At 42.6% G+C, this 21,483-nt stretch overlaps 1 long non-coding RNA gene across 3 annotated transcripts in view; it reads left to right on the forward strand.

The window, feature by feature from the left end:
• The window catches only part of LOC110404340, a 231,108-nt gene that overhangs the window by 43,572 nt on the left and 166,053 nt on the right, over nt 1-21,483 (forward strand). For all 3 annotated transcript variants that reach the window (XR_002442161.1, XR_002442160.1, XR_002442162.1), the window contains exons 3-4: nt 12,351-12,525; nt 15,397-15,543. This is a non-coding gene — a long non-coding RNA (uncharacterized LOC110404340). The remainder of the gene's footprint in view (nt 1-12,350; nt 12,526-15,396; nt 15,544-21,483) is intronic.

Consider the following 21,483-nt stretch of genomic DNA (forward strand, 5'->3'; position numbering starts at 1 on the left):
TCAGGATCTAAAAAATGACAAAGTAGACTTAAATTTGGTAGGGATTTAATGTGTGATGCATTCCTTCTGGAGCTGAAAAGTCTGTTTTTGTTGACACAGAGAACTGAAAAATGACCACAGACCACAAAGGTCCCAAAGCATTGCCAGGGAAAATGCATAAAAAGGGAGCTGCTTGTATCGTGCTGGCTGCATGCAATTGATTTTATTCACATTGCTCAGCTATACTATAACTTAAATATATATGTAGGTGTATTGAAGCTGTTGATTTTTCTACGGATGATGAATTCAACCTTAGCTTCTATAGGATAACTTGATTATGATCACTTCATTAAGGCATCTGGAGTTCCGCTAGCGCTAACTGACTGCCCACACACCTTGCTGCACGTGCCATTGTGGCAGTGGGGGTGGAGCATGGCACACATCTCAGTGCTGCCACGGCTCCGTCCTGCTCGGTCCAGTCTGCACATGCGAGAGCATGTGGCGGAGTTTGTGGATTTGGCTCCGAATACCCTTTGTTTCTCAAAGAGTTACAAATGCAACAGCATGTTTCTGCTTCGTTTCCACCGTTTCTGGTAAATACTACAAGCCCAGGTAAGCAGTATGTTATAAATGGTCAGTGTTAGGCTGTAAATGTGGCACACAGCATCTCTGTGCGTGCGTCGTCATCTTTGGGTTTTTGTAGGGATGCGCCTGTATGTGGCAAAGAAGTAAAGCTCAAACCCCATAAAATACATCATTTATCTGCCACTCTCTGTTATAGAACAGCATGGACATCCTTAATGAGAAGTGCTGCTAAAAAGAGATTTCCATGAGTTTGTTTCCAGGCACTCTGTGGCAAGAAGGAAGTGTCCTCTGGGAATTAAATAGTGATAAAAATGTCGGGGCAGGGGGACAAAAAGAAGAAGAGATATGATACTTGAATTTTTCCCCTTCTACCAGTTCATCAGCCATTGCAACAGCTTGAGGTAAAGATATTGCAAAACACACATGGAGAGCTTTTTGCTGCTTATTTTTTTTAATCTCTGAAGTCCAACGGTGATGATGAAGGTAGCTGTGACATTTGCAATTTTCCATGCACCAGCCCATTCCATTTTCTTCCCTGGTGCCACTTACATGGTACAGTAAGCCTCCAGCATTGACAATAATTATAGCCTGAATAAAATGAAGAGGGTAATATGAACAAAGCTCTGCTGTAATTGCCTTTTCATTATTTGCTAACAGTTAGTTATTCAGTCACAGGGAAAAAATTACACAGTAATTGGTTGACAATAGGAAGCTAAAGCTAAATTCCAGAACTATGATATTTTTGCGTGTTGGTCTTTTAGACCTTTTATTCATCTTTTGATTAAACAGCTAGAGCATTAAAGTGAAATATAAATGTAGCCTTGGTTCAGATTCCATAACATTAGTTTCCACCCCACACAATTTTCATTCAGTTTTGAATTTTAAGCTATCGCATATGGCAGACCTCAAAATATTGTAGCCTGTTGACTTTGAAATACAGATTTGCAACTCTCCTTCACTTAGTTTAACAAGAGCAAAGAATCCCTTTCACCATAATGCTTAAAAAAAGTGTCCAGCCTACCTGTGTGCAAACAGTACAAGTCTGCCGTACTTTGCATGCCCATTTGGAGAAGTGCCAGTCTGGATGTGCACTCTATTCTGTGTGAGTTTTATACAAGCCCAGGTGTGGCAGCTGACGCTTCCTTGTTGTTTAATGAGGCAGAATCCGGGTTTTTCAGTCACCGCTGTTGCCCTGGTCTGGTGAGGGGCAGCTCGCTGCATACTGCTGTTGGAAGTTCAGCATTTGTTTGGATTTCGTGCTTATTTAATGCCACCGTGCATCCATCAGAAATCAGGTGCGGTACATGGTCAGGTGTTGTACGCTGCAAAAGAGAGAACATTTTCCATGTTTTAGGGTATTTTCTGTAATACACGCAGTGTCTTTGTAGAAACAAACATGGATGATGCTAAATGGGCAAGGCTGCAACCCAGGGAGAAGCTGTAATTCCTGGCAGCTTGCATTTGTACCAAGTTTTAATTCCTAGTGGCTACATTTGTACAAAGACCTACAGCGAGTCGCTGCCTGTAAATGTGTGGCTGATGGGCTTTAACTGCAGTCACTTTATTCTGGTAAACCAGTGTTTCAGGAAACACATTTTTGGCTTGTCTGTCAGTGTCTTACGCTGTAATTAGAACTGCGGTATAGTACCTTAGGTCTTCCGTCAGGACCAGAGCAAGAGCTGAAGTTCGGGATGTCCATACGTAGTGTGTGTAATTTTGGAAAAAGTTCCAACTCCAGCAAAGCCAGCACTGGAGCAAGAAAAAAGCCCTGGAGAAGCTGGAAGTGAGGAAAGGTTATTTAAGGCGTGATGACAGCAGGTTCTCTGATGAGTTGAGGTGCGAGGAAAGGCCAGGAGGGCGGCTGGGAGGCTGCTCCCAGGCCGCTGTGGAGCTCTGAGGGGAAGCAGCAATGAGAGCTTGGGTTTGGGCACCTGGTGAGCCTGCTCTGCAGGCAGAGTCTGCCTCGGCGGCAGTCTGGGCCTGACTGGAACGTGAGTGAGATGAGGGACGGTATTCCTGTGGGCTTTGGCAAACTCTAGGATGGGGTCCTCAAGAGCTGGATGCATTAAGAAAATATATCACATCAGCCCTGTTCTGATGTGAGCTTCATACTTTGCTCTTACTTTTATTCCAAGTCCTAGATCTTTATTATAATCAGTCAAAGTCCTGGCTTTCAAGTTGTGAATGGGCATCATAATTATCTAATGCAACTACTCCAGAAATCAGATTAGTAATTAGCTGAACCAAACTGATTGGTGTGACTTCCTGAATGCATCTCTTTAATGTTCAACATTTGCTTTGTGCTTGAAGGATTTGTTTGTATGTTTCTTGTGTGCGATGAGAGCTTTTCTGTAATTAGCTCCTGGGGGACAGCATATTCTAACAGTTAAAGAATAATTGCAGCCCTGTGAAATGTGAAATGGCTTGGGCTGGCTTTTGTTGCGGCTTAATTGTATGCAACAAGTACAGGAGGCTTTTCATTTCACATCACGATAGTAAAGATGTAGCTTTCATAAATAAAGAAGGGAATTTTGTACAGTGGTAAATAGTCTCTAATATGTTAATTTTGTAGGAAAAAAACAAAACAAACAAAGCACATTTGAGAATTCTCAGTGTTATTGAAGTAGATGTTGATCACTGTTCCATTAGCTTGTAGTTTCTGTGTATGATTCTAATGAAAGGGAAAAGGAACAAAAAAATGAATGTGACAGGAAGAGACAAATGACTTGGTGGTCAGTGTGAAACAGCTCCTTTTCCTTTAAAATGTAACATTTTTTCTGAAATTTCGTAACAAAATGGAAACAGAATGTCACATCCAATATCTTTTTTGGAGGAAAAAAACAAAGATAAATATTTATTTATTAAATATTTTCTTCTGTGACATGTGTTCTTCTGGGCATGCTCTTTCTTTGCCTATAGGGTATTGCTGTTTGCTGTCCCAAAGGACCGCGTTTGCCCCCCTGCCTTGCCATGCACGTCGCTCCCCATTGCTCCCCCTGCACTGGGGGTGGCACCCGGGCACACTGCCCAGGGCAGCCAGGCCTGCTGGCCGCAGCTGTTTGCACTGCTGGGGGCCTGCTCGGTGCCCCCCAGTGAGGGCATCGGTGTGCGGGAGGTTTGCAGGCTGCTGCCCAGTTTGGAGCCCAAAGGGATGCGTGCGTCCTTTCTGCACGTTCAGAACGATGAGTACTGATTCAGTATTTATTACTGATTAATTAGGATTGTTCCGTTGTTATATCAGTACTTTGTTGTATGAGTGCCAGCTGAATGGCTGCAACATTAAATGTAGCACAGATTCGTATGTTTTTTTAACTCAAAAGACAAAATGGTATAAATCTGGGGTGATGTTAATCATCAAAGCTCCAGAGCCGTCCTTACAGTAGACAGCATTGCCACAATATATCTATAATCACCATCCCTTCCCGTGGCTAGTGGCATGTACCATTTATTTATTTTTTCAGAATAGATGACAGTGATGCTAGAGTCTCATTGTCATCTAGATCTGATAACTGAGAGTCATTTTGATATGGTTCTGAGGTAATCTACAGTGTCAGACTCTCAATGTCATCTTGTCACTACCGCTTCTTCCCATAGCATTGCCATAGGCAATAGCTCTGCTGCTGCTTTCCCTTCAGGGCTTTCCTTGCAGAGGCTCCAGGTTGCCCAAGCACTTGCTGCAGGAGCTGCACGGCCCTGCTGGGGTGAAAGAGCAGCACCCACTCCTACAATCACCCCAGCTCAGCTCCCTGGGCGGAGCACTAACCCAGCCTTACCATGCCTCCGAGTCGGAGACACCTCAGTGCCACTGCTGGTCCTGCAGCACGGGGAACCTGAGCCCGGTGCAGCTGCTGCGTTCCCCTTGTGTGGTGTCCTGCTGGAAGGCATTTGTCCTGCTTTGTGCTTTACCCCATGCCTCATTACGTTTTTGGTGAGAGATGGGTGGAGTTTTTATCTGCCTCCCACGAATTTTTCTGGATAAAGCTGTCAGAGTTGGGTGCTAACTACTTGCTTTCCACACTGATGAGAATAATGGTCACTTTTTTTAGAAGAGCAGTAGGAAAACCCTCCTGAAAAATGTTAAATTGAGGTTCTGTCTGGTGCATATTTGGCCTATGGACGAAAATATTTCTTGTTAAATAGAAATGTCTAATTTTCATCGAATGGTCATCTTGGCCTCCGGAGCCATACTTGTCTTGATTCACTCATGGAAAATTGATCTCAGGGTCTGCCTAATTTATTATTATTATTTTTAATAATAAATAATTCTGCTTGTAAACAATGCTGCTAATGTGACAGACGGCTTTTCTTAAAACAGTCTGTGGGAAGAAAAATATAAACCTAGAAGAGATTTTTTTCCCCCATTAACTGGTGCCATGACAAAAGGTTATTGACTTGACAGCACTTAATTGCTTGTCATATTCTCTGTGGAGCGGGGCGGGTTATTAGTTCCCACGGAGCAGGCAGCGTGGCCCAGGGCCCCAGTGAGTGCCCAGCCCTGAGCCCTGCTCCGACTGCAGCCCCGTGCCCACAGCCGCTTGGTGAGGCTGTGTTGCAGTGGGCTGGGTACTTAGGAAAGCGGAGGCTATTCCCAGATCCCTATGTTTATGTTCATGTTTAAATAGAGAGGTCAGAGAGAGGCGTTTTGACTGTAGTAGTTCAAGGATGTACCTGTTAGTTTTACCCAGTAAAGCAATCTCAGAAATTAATATCTGCTTGGTGTGTTCCAAGTTTCCCTCACTGAATTGTACTGAACGTGAGGGACAGGATAACTCTTCCAGTGCTCAGCAATGCTGCAAGGGTGGTGAAGACCAGGATTACATCCAGCAGATGTATAACAAGATAATGAATGGGATTTTTTCCAAGTTTTAATGTTCAATTAATAAGAATTTATTGAAGTTGTATGGTATGGCCAGTCCATCAAGCATATTGCTTCTCTTTTTGTCTCGTAGATGCACAAACAGCTGCATTGCTGCTTTTAAAATATTCTCTGATGTGAAAATGAGTACAGCATTCAGAGCAAATGCTTATATTTCATTTGACATCTCCCATGTCTGATACAAGGGTCAAGATATGACAGCCACAGTTCAAACTTGTAGAATAATGTCCACAAGTGATATCATCCTTCAAGAGGCATTGCACTCTTCTCTGCTAACATAAATGTAACATAAATGAGCATGAGAACGTAAGTACCATAGGCTGTTCAGCTGTAGGAGATCTTTGCCATGCTGGGGCTGTGCTGTGGGTGTCACTGTACCGGGCAGGTGGGTGCTGCGTGCTGGGGCAGCCATTCCACTGCCTGCCCCTGGGAACAATGCTGATGTTTGTCTTGCCTTAATCTTGCTAAACAGAGAGTCTTAATGAGCTGAAGTCAGTGAGAAATTTTCCTCTGACTTCAATAGGTTTTCAGTCAGTCAAGTTGTTGACGTTAGTGGAGTTTTGACATGAGTATATTTGTGCTCAGAAGGTGGCAATAAGACCTGGGGTTTTGCCTTATGTTAGGTGGTGCTTGTTTGAGTGGGTTCTTAATACAGCCCTGCAATTATTCTTCCTGCACATGGTGCATCCATATGAATTTGTTTCTTTTCAGTACTTAAAGCTAATCTTTGTTTTCTCAGGCATTTAGGTGGGACATTTACCTTAATCCTCTTATGTCTGTGTGCCTTGAAGTCATGATGCTTTGTATGAGTTAGGATTTCAAGAGCCTGTCTTAGAGTCTTGAGGTCAGCTTCACCTTCTTTGTTGGTGGTTTTTGAGGGTGGTTTTTTTGGAGAGTAATTTTCAGAACTTTTTCTGCTTCTTCAGGCCCAGCTTACTTCGTCTTCCCTGCCCCAGCTCTCTTCCTTTTCTCTTCCTTTCATTTTTTGCTGCAGTACTCACCTGTGATGTGAAGTCATTCAGTAATTACAAATATACATCCTGTCTTAACGTCCTCCTATTTTGAATCTGCATCTTTTGCCACGTTAATGACTATTTCAGTGTGCTAAACAAGTATGAACAAATATAATCTTCTCATTCTGTAATGCCTTTATAATTGGGTCGTCATTGTTTCATTGGTCTGTTGAAGTTTTTTTGTCCTTTCATATGCATGAAATATTTTGTGTTTGATTCTTTTAGGGAAAAAAGAGCATAGTTCAGCTAAAGATAAGGAAGCAGGAGACGCTGATCATTTCCTAGATCAACTACAACGCTGACATGATTTTATTATGTTTCATTCATACAACTTAGTAGTTATTTCTCACTCAATTTTTTACCTTTTTGACTGATAACCAGGCCTTTGGTTTTTATAATATCAGAAAATAGTCAGCTAAGACAAATTGAGTCAGACAGTTGTCACAGAAGTATTTAGCTAAAATTACTTCAAAAGTTTTACACTGCTTGACGTTGCAGTACTGTCTTTGAAGTGCGTACCCTGAAAAATAGTTGTTATTAACAATTGCAGACAGGTGTTTCACCAAAGACATGTGAAGAAGATGATGTAGACATGTAGAAGAAGAGATTAATATTTTGCAGTAAGTTTAGCCTCTGGAGGAAATATTTGTCTTTCTTGTTTGACATTCCACGTCTCACTTTACCAAAAGCTTTGTTCACATTCAAATTTTCTTCTGAAGAAGTGAAATTAGGCAATATTTGGTCGAAAGAATTAGTACAACATGTGCTTGTGTTTTATTTGGATAGCTGCTGTGATAAGGCGATCTTTCACAGACTGGTTCTGCTTATACGCTGTTTAAAGCTTGCAAAGAGGAAACACTCAAATTGGGATTAAAGCAACTGAAAGAGCTGTGAGAAACTTGGACGCGGCTGTTGGAGTGGGTGAGATCCATCCCATCTGCACCGAGCAGGGTGAGGGGCAGGAGGAGGGAGAGCCAGCCTGGGGTCTGGCAGAGAAAGCTCAGGGTCACAGCTGGTACTGGGGCCTCACCAGGCGAGGTAACGAGCCCATGCGAGGTAAAGCAGCCTACCTCAGAGCCCCTGGGGCTATATATAGGGCACCGCAGGGACAAGATGCAGCAGGCTTGCAGGCAGGCAGAGATAGCAGTAAGCCCCATGCTGACGGCCCAGCTGCTGGAGCATGGTGCTGAGTTGTGTGGCAGAGGGCAGCCTGAGCAAGGGCTGCTGGCGGGCCCCTTAGCACACTGGAGGAGGCGGCTGGATGCTGAGGCAGGTGGAAGGGCCTCGCGGCCCCCATCTTGTCTACCCTTGGTTGTCGTCATAGGAATAAGGATGCGTTAAGAATTTGCCGAAAACTTGTAGTAAACTTTTATTAAAAGGTAAGAAAAGAGCTTGCTCAGGGTGGCATCCGAAACTGGGATGTTTCCCGCCAGCGCCATGCCTGCTGTTGGCTGCAAGTCTCACAAGATGGCCGCTGCTGTCAGGGGGTGCAGGGTTCCATCCCCGAGCACAAGGTGAGGTCGGGTGGGCTGCCCCATGTGTGCTGTGACCTGCTGGGCCAGGAAGGGCTGCAGGGGTGTCCTCTGGCTCCTGCCAGCAGCGTTCACCATTCCCTTCCTGACAGGCTTTGTGTGCGGTGAGGAGCACGCTCAGCGCACAGGGACGAGGTGTGGCTGATGAGTCCAAGATAAATCCGCACACAAAAAGGCACTGTGTTGCTGAATGGGTTCCCAGTGTAGCTCTTTAATTTCATCTCTTGGAAATGTTTCTCCTCCTTTCATCCAACTGCCTTTATCTTAACTTCTGATCTGAGGAAAGCAGCAGCCTTTCAAATTGAACAAACCATGTTTCAAATAGGCTCTTCTGCTTGTGACAAGATGTACCTCATTTTCTCTGCAAGCCCTCAGCAAGGTCACACCTTTTTAATTTATTTTCTGTAAGAAAAATCTAGTTGCATGATAGAACAAGGCCAGATCTAGCTAGAGGTCATTTCTTGAGCTAGTCATAAAGTAGAAAAGGATTAGAACCATTTAATATCTCGGAACTTGCCAAGCAAAGTTCTATTAAAGTGGAGGCTCCATATTTATAAAGCAACCTAAATAGCTGCTCTAAGATGTGGCCGGTTCCATTGTAAGAAACAATGACTATGTTAGATGTGATTATATTATATATTTTTCCTCTTTACTAGGAGAGTGACCTTTCTTTTCATTTTTCCCCTTTTTCCCCTCTTTATAACTACTGTACGTAAAATCCTTAGTACAAGCAGATGGTGTTGTGACTTGAATTTTTTATTTTTCTTTTCTCGTTTTTGGAAAATGAGAGAGAGAGTGTTTTGTTGTCCTCTGATGCATCAGAAACATTGGTATTTTTATTAATGTGTATTAATACAGGATTAACACACGATTAACATACTTTATTATTCAGCAACAGGGAAGTAGTGATCTCAAAGAAGTATTTTCTCAAAGAAGTTATGAGATGAATGTCGGAATACTTTAGCTTCCAATCTCATCCTTAGATGAATTGCTTATGAAACTGAACAGCCTGTGTTTACCAGTCTGGTGGTGCTTTTTTAACCAAAATGTGGTGGCTGTTCTTAGCTGGATTCCTCACACTTAGCAGAGTGGTTTCTCATAAGCCTGACTGTTTCCATCCATGTCTTCAAACACCTGCTCTCAACTGGCCATGTTGCTTTGTACGTGCTGGCACTGTTTTGGCACACAGTGCGAGAGCGACGGAGGTATTTCAGTAGCTGATGCATCAGTTCTACGTATGTATCAAAACATACATGCAGCATGTAGAAAGGGTGATCTGAAGCTGAGATAGGGATGGATTTGAGGCATCCTTGAGCTCTAGCAACACGCTGCATGCTGGCGATGAGCTTGTGCATCACTGTCCAGTGGGCAGCTCTGCCTTGCCAAACTCCTTTCATATGGGCAAGATAATAATACCGGCAAACATCGCCATGTGCAGTGAAGATTATTTATTAATAGCCACTAACATTTTCTGACCACTCAACAGGTACCATTATTTTCAGTTGAACATAACTCATATTTTGATGACAGTGACTAAATTTACACGTACATGGAGTCTGTTGGGAAAAAAACTGCAGTCCCACAGCAGTTTATCAACATTCAGTAGTGGGTCGTGGCAAATGGAGGCCTTTTCTAATAAGTTTTAAATATTAAAATAACGCAAAGAATTTTAGAATATTGGAATAATACCACAAGTGTTTGTTAAAATAACAAGCCCTCAGATGTCAGGGCAATACAGAAAAGGATTTGGAACATTGCTCTTTTTCCCATTTAGAATTAAAATCATACAGGGTGTGTCTTCATATTTTCCTAGGAACATTGTTCTACATTTAACAGAGCATAATCAAGCAGATATATTTTTTTTTCTGAGGGTTAATTTGTCCATGTGTGAGAAGTCACAGTGAAAATGAAGCCATTGTCAGGGCTCAGGACTAAGCACTTTCACCGTTCTAAGTTTGTATATTGAGTCCTGTTTGATAAATGACCATGAGTTTTCTTAGCAGTCTTTGCTTCTGGCCAGCATGAGGCATGACTGCCAGCAGCAGGGTGAGGTGAGCTGGTGCTGCAGGAACATGGCTCACGTCAGCACGCTAGTGGATCTGAACATGGAGCTTTATTCTGAATAAGGAAAGTTAGATCTGCACGGCAGCTTCTGCACGATCGGAATCGTGGTTGGGTATCCTGGAGGAAATAACTACAGAATTCCTTAATTCTGTTTCAGAGCTTCAGTGAAGAGTGTCCTAGCACTGAACTTGTATATAAATGCTTGTTTAGAACACCGTCTCCACCATAGTCCTTTGCACTTCTGCCCACTATAAGATTATGCTTTGTATTTACTGTCTTCACTTTTTGGGCTTCTCACACCATTGCCTGGCATTCTGAAAGTTTTGTGTCTCTGGATAGGTGTTTCTGGTCATCTGAAAGTCAGGTGGATTGTAGAGGCATTAATATAGAAAGACAATACATGGTCCACTTTTTTAATTAATATTCCTTGCACTGAGATGTTCTCTCATAACTACCCATATTTCTGAGGAGTTTTGAAGCTAAATTCTGACTAATGTTACACTGATTTAGGCCAAAATCTCGCACAGAACTTAGGCTCGTGCTTATGTTTGGCTGACTTCGGTGAGACTCAATTGCTTTTAATGAAGAAAGCAAGAGAACGTGAGCTTCAGTGCAGTAATGATTTGACTGTTTCTTTGACTAGCCGGTCAAATTTGGGGAGTTCAGACATGGGGGAGGCATTGAAACAGAGCGAGTTAGGGCTCAGAGTATGAAAATAATGTAAACAGACTCTTTGAATAGCAGTGATTCATGATCTCTCATTCTATCAATTATTGTGTGGAGCAAAAGTGACCATTCCTGCTACCTGCAGAGCGATCGCTCTTGTTAATGTAGCTGGCATTATAATGTGTTTCCTGCATCCTGAACATACAAACTCAAGTCAAAGCTACTTGAGATGTTTTATGTTGTCTATAACCTTCTTGATTTGTCCTTTCTTTTTTAATATATGAAAACCACTTTAATGAAAAACAATTCTAGGATAGAAACCAAAAAGACTGTAATTATGATTTAATTTGAACATTTAAACTGTTTTGTAGTCTACTGTGCAGCTTGTAGAACTATCACAGAGTTCTCTTGGTTAATAAAACCTGTGACATATGAAAGAAACAACAGTCACACGGAGTAGCATTGGTATTAAGGATTCCTAACAGCCTATTTAAAGGAAAGTATCCTATTTGGAAACATTTCGAATTTTTAATTCTTTTTAGTAGCAAACTTTCATTCCTCGAAACAGTTGCTAATTGTTTTTGCCTTCCCCCTACCCCCCCAAACTGAAGACGGGACAGCTTTACAAATGATTCTGTCTGGGTAGACTATGAAAAAAAACTGAATGCCTAAAAAAGATTAGAATTTTAGTTTTATCACTGGGGTATTTCTAGTGAAAAACCCTGTGACAAGTCTCTGGCAACAAAAAATTGCTTTAGCAAACTTCTCCTGATTTTAACATTCCTCTAGATATTAAGGTTGCATTTCATGATTTATTCCTGCTTCCTGGTAATGCGGTGTCTTGTTTCATAGTGGGTACTTGAATATTTGTTAGTAAGAGGACATGTGAGAGTAAGAGGCACTTCTTCCAGCAGAAACACCTGCACTTTCCAACTTGCCCCTGGTCAGGAGAGTTCAACAACCAAAGTTATAACATTCTGTGTGCAAGGATGAACATCTTTTCAGTATAAGTACAAAGAAAAGCCTTAATAAAATATAATATGTGAATAGGAGTATCTATCTTGCCTAATGTTGTATACCTAAAAGGCTGAGCACCTAAGCAATGATAAAAAGACTTCCTCTGCCGAGCAGCAGGAAGACATGAGTCCCTGGGGCAAAATAGCCCATTTCCACTGTGAGGCAGGGCATGGATCAATGTTGCAGGTGTTTGTCTTTAGTGACTAAGCTGTCCAGTGGACCAGTGAAGCTAGATCCTTGACTTTTAGGTGATTAATGTACATGAGATTAATCCTATTCATAATTCATGATGTAATAATAACATAATTAGATGAATTCATTGCTATATGTTTGTTGCCATGCTCTGTGGAAAGCAGAAGTAAAATGAAGGGAGACAATACTGTAAAAAAGACAGATGCTTAAAATGGCAGAAATTGAAGCACAGATATTCAAACTTAGTAATGACATACATTAAAATAGTTTTTGAACGGAAATAAAAGAAAGCGAACCGAGAGATAAGCTGTTGTGTGCTCGGATTGGTGTCCAACTTTGAATTTGCTGAATTTGCCTTGAGAAAGATTCGTGATTTTGAAATGTGTGGAAAATTGCTGTAGGACCTCCTTTTTGTATCATCCACAGGCATCCTGTGCTAATGTATGATGTCAGTGTTCCCTGCACTGCCCATTTTACCAGCAGAACATCGGCGGATGTGTGCTGGAAGCTGGCTGCTCTGCTCCAGGACGGCTGCACAAGGCATGGAGGGATGGGGAGCCCTTGCTGCTGAGTTCCAAGCTCTCTGCAAGATTATTTGCAGGTAAGTCTGAGGTAATCTCTGCTCTAAAACTGATCAGTATCACGTGGATTTCATGGACCTTTTCTTAATGAGAAAGGTCAAGGTGGGCAGAGTCAAGGAAGCATTAAGTACCAGAAGCCAAATCGTGCCGTGGCTCCTAAAATATATGTGACTTGCAGGAATTGGGACCATACTAAACAATGAAACTTCTTAGTGCTATCTAATGCTATTGCCTTGAGGGGCCTGAATAGTCTTCATCACCGTCCCCAGGTGTAAGGATCTGAGATCAGGTCGAAAGCAAACCTTTATTTCTCCTCAACACAAAACTGTAGGAGTGACATCAAGACTCATGCTGTGTAACTGAGGGGCATTGCCCATTGTGCAGTCATGATGCACGTTGTGGATGTACGCTTCCTTATTGCAGCAACCAACTTTGTGAATACCAAACACAATAAATCATTTCATTTCCTTGCTGCAGCCTTTGTTGCAACACATCAAAATGTGTTTCTGGATGCCCCCTCTCTCCTTAAGCAAAATCTTGGAAGCGACGTGAACTTCCCAGAGGAGCTGCTCCCAGTCCCTGTGAGGCCTCCAACTGACCGGAAGGAAGAATTGTTGTGGCTGTTAGGATAGTGTGGGAAATGCAGTTGTTAGCATTCTTTTTTTGAGGGTGGGGATTGGAAAATGTAGAAATACTCTGTGGTATTTCATCAATGTTTTATATAGTAACACATTTCACAAGAAAGTTTTATTTACTTAGGCAATTAAGAAGCAAACCTTCCTGTTTTGTATTTGGCATTCTGTCCTAGAACCAAATGCCTATGGCAAGTTATGGTCTGTTTTAAAATACAAACTGTAAATTGGAACAGAGCTCAGAGCACACCTGCTCATCTCCCATCAGATGGGCAAGTGGTATGCAAAATGCAAACTGCAAGCAGCTGTAGTGACGAAAAAACTAAATTGGGACATTCTCGACTTACATTTAGAGAAGGAACTAAAAGAAATGCAGGAGAGGCACGAAGGCCCGTGTATTTAATGCTTTTCCAAGTACAAGGCACCTTCCCTAGTACAGCAGTGGCGAGAGCAAGCTGAGCAGTAGGCAGGGCTCTGAGTCTGGACCTGTGGCTGGTGGGCAGGAAGAGGCTTCCTCACTTCTGCTGTCCTGCTCCACTCGCTGGTGCTTGTGACAAGATCTCTCTCTTTTTTTTTTTCCCGAAGTTCAGATAGCGAGAGGGGTTGATACTGTTTGATAATTATATTGTGTAGAAAGACTGGAGCTCCTTGATGGCTTATTTCTTTGATTTGCAGACGTTGTGATTATCGCATTTTGGCTGCAGTCCAGCCTTTTCATGCGGGCTTCAGCAGCAGAGAAATGAAAGCTCCAAATTGTCGGTTTTGCTATTAATAGAGAAATGCCTCTTCTCAGTAGCTTTCTTTGGTATGGCTACTCCTTTTCATCATGGTAAATGCCCTGCTCTGGTTGCACCATTGGTGTATACTGAGCTCCAGTTGCTGCTTATTTAGTGAGTGTAAAGAAATGTTTATATTCATCGTTAATTGTAGATAATTATTGCTATTAGCTCACTCTGTGTGTTCTGCAGGCAGTTGTTAATGGATAGGTGAGCACATCCCCATTCATACAAATAATTACTTGCCTACCTTATAAAATTAAAAGGTTTTATCCTCCCATTGCAGTATTACCTTTAATGTATTATTTTACACTACTTATAAACCTTTCGTGCAGCCACTTTGATTGCTCGTTTACGTAATGGATCGCAGGCAGGTGACCAACCCGCTTTGCTTATAGGTATTCTAGAGTTCTGTAACTGATTTTTTTTAATGACAAGATACAGTACCTCTTTTGCCAATTGTTCATTTTAATTGCTCGTTCTAATGAACAATTGGTGAATTTGCCATTAATTCATGTCATTATTAATAACATTTTCAGATGAAGCAACTTTGCACGTACTTTTTTTGAAACCCCATTCGTACTTCAGAAAATTGTCTCGTAAGCGCTATTCCCAAGACATGCTTCTCTGCAACAGAACTGCGTGGGAAAACAGACGCTGATTGCTTTCCTGTCATTCCCTTCTCAGAACAGCTGAAAGGTTTTGCAATGATAATTTTGCTTGCAGTCTCCTTTGCAGCATCGAGTGAAGCACAGCAATCTGAGGGGTCAGTGCATCAAGTTGCACAGTAGCGCAGGTTATTACAGCTGCAGCTAGTTCTAGCCAGGTGCTAAAATGAAACGCGTTGCATTTCTTCAGGCATTCTGTATTTTACATTGGTAATTAATCTGTGCACATGCTAGTAAAGAGAGTGAAATCACTGTGGCAGCATTCAGTGAGAGTCAGAGCCCCACCTCCCAATATTTCATGTTACGGTGGATCCATATGGGAGTCTCTAACATCAGAAGGGGCTTTAGTGGTCCTCCATCTCCCTTGAACTCTGTAACAGTTGGACCAAATAAGCAGTGCTATATTTACAGTCATCTTTCTTCAGCAGCATGAATCCTGAGGAATCCAAAAGGAGCAGTCTTACAGATACAAAAGAAAGGAGCTAACGTATAGTTGCCTTCAACAATAACCAACGTGAAAACAGATCATGTTAATGCAAGAAAAACCCTGACCTGTTTTACATATTGGTTATTGAATCTAAATTCTTATATTATGATTTAATTACATTTTAAACAAAACACCCAAGTGTACAGTGATTCCTGGCAAGATAAGAAAGGCAAATAAAAAGAATGGATTAGTAGAAACGTCTTATTTTTTTTTAACTGCGTAAAGTTTATCAAAGCGATCAAACTGAACTGTGCAACATTCATTCATGTTTTCAGCTGCAAGCTCTCATTATGTGGTGTAAACTAATCTCGATCTCTCCATCTGGCAGGAGTGAGGAGAAGGAGACAAGCAGTCCAGAACATTATCAGTCAGTTGGAGCCTGGTTAAGTACTTCATCATAATTCGTCTTGAACAGCGTTAAAAATTACATGCCATAATTGAAGGAGAGGTGATTTGCAGTGTAGTAGCCTGTTTGGTGAGTATGTAGTTCTACAAATACATAATTATTGCTTTTAGGCTGAGTGCTTGTGGTCTGAGTCCTGGCGCATAGGTCGCCAGCTCTGCCCAGTGCAGCTCTACGCAGTTGCCGTGGATTCAGCGGTGCTGCCCCAATGCAGGGCAACTCGGGATCTTGCCAAGCCTACAAATATGAATGCCATTCTGTATGTTATTCCAGCTGTGTAAATCTGAACTATTAACATCATTAGTGTGTATTTATCACTGTCAGACTAAGAAAGCTGTGAAGAAACGGCTATGGTCGAAAGCAGTTAATTAATGAGCTTAAAAACGAGATTGTAGCTTATCTTAATGCAGCTATATAGGCAGATGCAGGCTGTAATACACCTTTTTCTCTATCCTGCTGTCCCAGTTTCAGCCAGGATGGAGTTGATTTTTCTTTCATAGTGTCTGGTACGATGCTGTGTTTTGGCTGTAGGAGAAAAGCAATGTTGATAACACACTGATGTTTTAGTTGTTGCTGAGCAGTGCTGAACAGAGCCAAGGCCATTTCAGTTTCTTAGCTTCTTGTACTGCCCTAGTGAGGGGGGCCGAGGAGGCACATGTGTCATCCTTTGTTCCTCTTCCTTTTTCTGCCTTATTAGAAGGCAGAAAGGTAGAAGTCATCAAATGGAATTTTTCTTGTGCCATGTGGGTTGCTAGGTTGTATTCTGGAAAGTACCATTAGACAGATGAGGATTAAAAATGTGCTAGCATCAGCCTAGGGAGGGGAAGAGGCCGTATTTCTGTCCTCTCAGAGGTGGTGTGGAGCTGAAGTGAAGAGCTCAGGCAATCCATACATGTACCTGGAGCATCCACTTCTCTGTCTAATTTTTGTTTCACATACAATGTATGGCTGTTGGTCCCTTCAAGCACTTGGCATTGCAGTCGAAAGTGCCTTGTATTTGATAACATTTTAATGTTCACGTAGTACCAGTAAGAATAAGTGGGATTGTTTCTGTAGCTCCTTGGAGGTCTTTAATGAGAAAACTGCTCCTTACCTGCTTATTTTTTTCTTTAGAAAACTGTTTTTAGGTTGCTGTATTTCACCAGAGTAGTTTCAGACATCTGGGCTAAAGGGCACCCATAAATGACTGCGGTGTTTTATGTATGTATCTCTTGCGTGGAATGAGTCTTTGAGCCTTACGCAGAGGTTATGATTCCAGGCATCATAAATGGTCGCTTTGATATTATCTGGTGTCTGGAAATCCGTGTTTCAGCACCAAGCTATCAGGTTTCATATTAAAAAAAAATAACATTTTGCCACCAGAGTTAGGTTCAAAATGGCACCGTAGAATGAGTGTTGAGGTTGTATCTTTGCCTGTCATACTAGATGTAACACTTGTCAAATAACACAGATGACCCTTAAGTATCTTCCAGGTACCTGGGGTCCAGAGGGCAGGTTACAGCACTGAATATCTCTTCAGAAAAAATACTTTCTACCTACTGGTTTTTACTGAAGCAATCAAGCTACTATCAGAGCAACCTGCAGACAGAACAAACACAAACTAGGGGAAAAAGCACTGCTTTCGTTGTTGCTGTTAAAAATAAATCTAAGACATAGGCTTTTGTCTTGGCAGCTTTATTTCAAGAGTAGTACCATGCTGTCACTGTGCTCGCTATCCATAAAAAAAAAAGCAAATTAAGTGACAGACAAAAGAGAAATGTTAATTAGAAAGTTCTATTTATAAATATCATGTTTAACTTGTAGGATTGCTAAGTATTTTCAGACTACCAGACCCTGATCCTGCAATATGATGGTGTCTGACTCACAGAATGAACAGCAATCTGTTTACAAAGCACCTTTAATCATAGGCAGGCAGAGATCATATTGCTTTCATATTTTTGAAGAAAACAATTTAGATTCCTTTTTTTGTTGTTGTTGTTTTTATTTCCTATGGCAAATATAAGCTTTGCAGTGTAACAAGGATATTTTCCCCTTTGGTCATAAGTAAATATTGTTCTTTTACAATATGTGTCTTCACATGTGGGGTCATGGAGGAAAAGGGAGGATTCTAAGCTGCAACGCAACAATCTGAATGCTCGGTAGAAAACTATTAATGCAGTGAATAATAATATCTAGCCCTGGGTATTCGTAAATTATACACAAGCAATTTACATATAATTTATGATTCTTAGTCTCATGTTATTACAAAACTCGCCGTCGTGCTTGCAGAAACACAGTGGTTGCGTTGGTGGGATAGGGATACGCGTACGTCTCTCCACATGAACTCTGGTGCCTTACAGCTTCTTCTCCCTCCTTGGTTTAGTTGAATCTAAAGATGTTTGTTCCACCAGTGTTCTTGCTATACGGGCACGTGGGAGGCCTCTCCTTGCAACCATTTGCTTTCCCTCACATAAAAAGTATTCTTTTCCTGCTAGGCCGTTCCTCTCTGAATCGGCGCTGCTCCTCAGTCAGAAGGTTGCTGTTCAATTACATATGTCATGTTATCCATACTGCATATTTACCTCATCTCTAATGATCGTGGAAGGGAAAAACTGGGAGCTATGTTTGAATATAGGTATTTCCACAGGGGATTTTGAGTAGCCTTTAATGCAGCTAAGGAAAGTTGGAGAATATTTGCAGCGGCCGGTCATGGGAAGTGAGAGGTCTTGACAATCTGCATTTGCTTGGCAGGCTTATTTTTATCTTTCTCGCTGTCTTCTTTACTTCCATCGACAGGTTTCTGTTTGGGTCACTTTTCACTTGCATTTTCATTTATGGACTATTTCTATTCCTCGTTCTCCCAAGTTTGTAAGAGCGGAGCACCATGTTCAGCGGGGTGCCCTGAGTGTGCCTGGGGGATGGCTGCTGCCGGCTGATGGGGCTGGTGCCTGAGTGCGCCGGGGAGCGCTGCCCGTACCTGGACACGGGGCCTGCTCCATGTGTCGCCCCAGGATGAGCCCGTGGCTCGCCTCTGCTGACACCTGGAGGGGTCAGACCTGGACGGATGGAGCTTTGTGGCAAGTGAGGTTTACTGAGGCTGTGACGGTGGCTGCGAGCTGTTGCTGAGACACAAGTAAGGCCTCACAGTGCTCTGAGTTGTCCTGGTACCCGGAGAGCAAAACTGTGCTGAGAGTTGGAAGCTCCGTGGTGTGCGAAGGGCTCGGTGAGGTGTGCTCTCTGCCCTCATTGCCTGTGCCCCAGCATCTCCAGTCTACATCCTTGTGAGTCCAGAAGGTCCGTGCAGCTGTAACGAGGACAATACTGAGTTCCTTGGCTTGCAGTGTGACTGCGGTGGTACAAGTAGGATTTGATGATGCCAGTATCTTGCGTTGTCACCCACACTGAGTGACATCTACTATTAGTGATTTAGACCCCTGTGGAGTATGGAAGAGCAAGAAAAATTAGATACTCAAACATGCAAGTCTGGTGTGATGCAAGTTGAAGGTGTCTGTTTGATAGATAAACTGATATCAAATCCAAGTGATTGGCCTTGAACTGACGGCCCTACAGATGATTCTATCAGCAGAGAAATAAAAATGGAGATGGAAATATGGCTCATGTGCTGTATGAAATTATGATTTTTAAAATACTTTGTACATGTGGTGCTTGAGGTACATAACAGCTGCATGTTGGATATTTAAGTTGATAGATAAGAATTAAAGCGTCTGTTAGTGTTGACGTTAGTGTGCTGGAGCTCCTGCTTAGCATCTGTTCTAGCAAACCTTTTCACTGCCAAATTGTTTTCTAAGAGGAAAGTTTGATTTGGTCCTAAGCCTCTCGTGCGTTCAGTTCTTTCAATTGACACAGTGCTTTGTGGTCCAGCGGTATCAGGGAGGACAGTGTGTCAGTAGCTGTCTGACTGCTTCTCACACTGCTGATGTTTCTGTGCAGGCCCGGAGCCCTGGGTTTGTGCTGGGACACGTTGCTCAGCAGCGTGCCACGGCTGTTGCAGGCCTAGGGGGATCCCTGTGCCCAGACTGCCAGGGCTGTGGTGCAAATTTCCCAGTGTCACACTAGGAATCCAGGGCTGTGTCTGGGATCAGGGCTGCCCTGACTGTTTTTCCATTGTAGAGTCTTTTTCTCCAGAAAAAGTCCTTTAGGCTTAGTGTTCAGAAGCCTGCTGGCAGATCGACCTCATTGCAAATCCAGACTAAATATTCACGTTGAATGTTTCCGGCACGACAATCAAACCATAATGTGTCGGGACAAATTGTTTCATTGTAAAACTTCCTGCAGCAGACCAGGGGAACCATTGAGGCAGTCTGTTTACTGTCACACTGTTTTTTCCAGACAAGAGTAGTGACTTCCGCTGAATCATCTTTTCTGTACGACAGCACTAGCCTTGCTGTCATGGATTGCTTGTAAAAATCTCATAGCAATTTACCCTCATCTTACATAACATCTTAGAACAATGATGTCTCCTGCTCAGATTCATGTGTGACTTGTGTTCTGGGATACTTTTTCACAGAATCATAGAATGACTTGGGTTGAAGAGACCTCACGAGCTAGGGGCATGGCTGGGGCATGACTCCTAACGAATGGAAACAACCAGAGAGGCAAAGAATAATTGCTGATATCCCTAGTTAATATGTTAGTTAGGTGGAGGAACAGGTGCCTTCTGATTTTTGGGGCCTTGGAGAACAAATGTTGGACGTGCTTTCTGTCTTGGAGCACAGGGCTGCAGAGATCCCACCAGCACAGCTAGGGGTGTGTGGTCAGCCCAGGCACCCTGAGGACAGCACGGGGAGGGGCATGGCAGCGAAGGCTGTCCCACCTCATGGCCTCAGTGGGTTCCTGCTTGTGCTGTCAGCCAGGCCACAGCGGGGCAGGAGTGGCACTCATCTTCATGCCTAGGTTAGCTCTGAATGAAATAGGAGTAGTTTCTCTTGACTATTTTTGCAGTGACCTACAGTTTATTGTGTCAGGAACATTTTGTTACTAATATTCAGTCTGAAAATGTTGAACATGGAGCTCTCCTGCCTTGGATAGGACTGACAAGATGCTAACCATCTCTCTGCTGCTCAAGCTATACTTGCCATAAACTAGAGGGAGACATAGCTGCATTTGTTTTAGACTTTTCTCTTACAAGGAGAGACAAATCCGAAATGAAAACAGTTCTGACAGCCTGGAAGCTCCTACTGTTGTTATTAATGGGCTCTTGGGTAATAGAAGCAGAGCTCGGTGTGCCAGGTGCACCATTGCTGTAGTGGAGGATGCAGGTCTTGGCTTGCAAAGGTGACGGAAAGGAACAGCAGAGGTCACCGCCAAAGGAATAAAACACAGCTTAAGAGCTCAACTGCTCAAGTCTTATTAGTTCAATTTTTTGTTGTTTTATCTTTGGTTTTGGCCTCTATATTAAACGCTGCCTCCGCTTCCTGATCAGTCCTTTCAGTTCCTTAAAACAGATCAATCTAAAGATATTTATAAAAAAACCTTCATCTGCAAAATGTGCGAAGTGAAAGAGTAAAAAGTTCCATTTTCAGCCAGTAGTCTAACAAAAGTTAGGAGAGACTCGGTGCTGTAGCAAAAACAAGGTGGTCTCCATACAGTGTGTACATTTAGGTGCTGTTGTTTACTTTTAACTCATTTTACCACTAAACAAAGTGCAGTGCCAGTGCTTTGTACAAACCATGTGCAGAGAAACAAAAAAGTCTAGTCATCGAAACAAGTAAAGGCAGTTTCTCTTTACAGTGTTTACTGCTTTCTCCTTATTTCCTTCTTTCCCTCTCTTTGCTCTTTGATAAGATTCCAGTGGGCAGAACACAGCATCTGCTGTTCATAGCCCAGGACAAGGACAGAACAGGGTGCAGGCCGTGCTGTGGCTTGTGTGCATCTCTTCAGCTTGTGACCAAACCCCTCTGTTACCTCTTCTGGGTCCACTTTTGAAGCATCTCTGAGTCGGTTGCTCCAGTGTTGATGAGTTGTTTAGCATCAATAAGGGCTGTTTGTTCCAGCCTAGCTGCAGATTGACGC

Source organism: Numida meleagris, chromosome 10, assembly GCF_002078875.1.
Source record: "Numida meleagris isolate 19003 breed g44 Domestic line chromosome 10, NumMel1.0, whole genome shotgun sequence".
In the NCBI taxonomy this organism is placed as follows: domain Eukaryota; kingdom Metazoa; phylum Chordata; class Aves; order Galliformes; family Numididae; genus Numida; species Numida meleagris.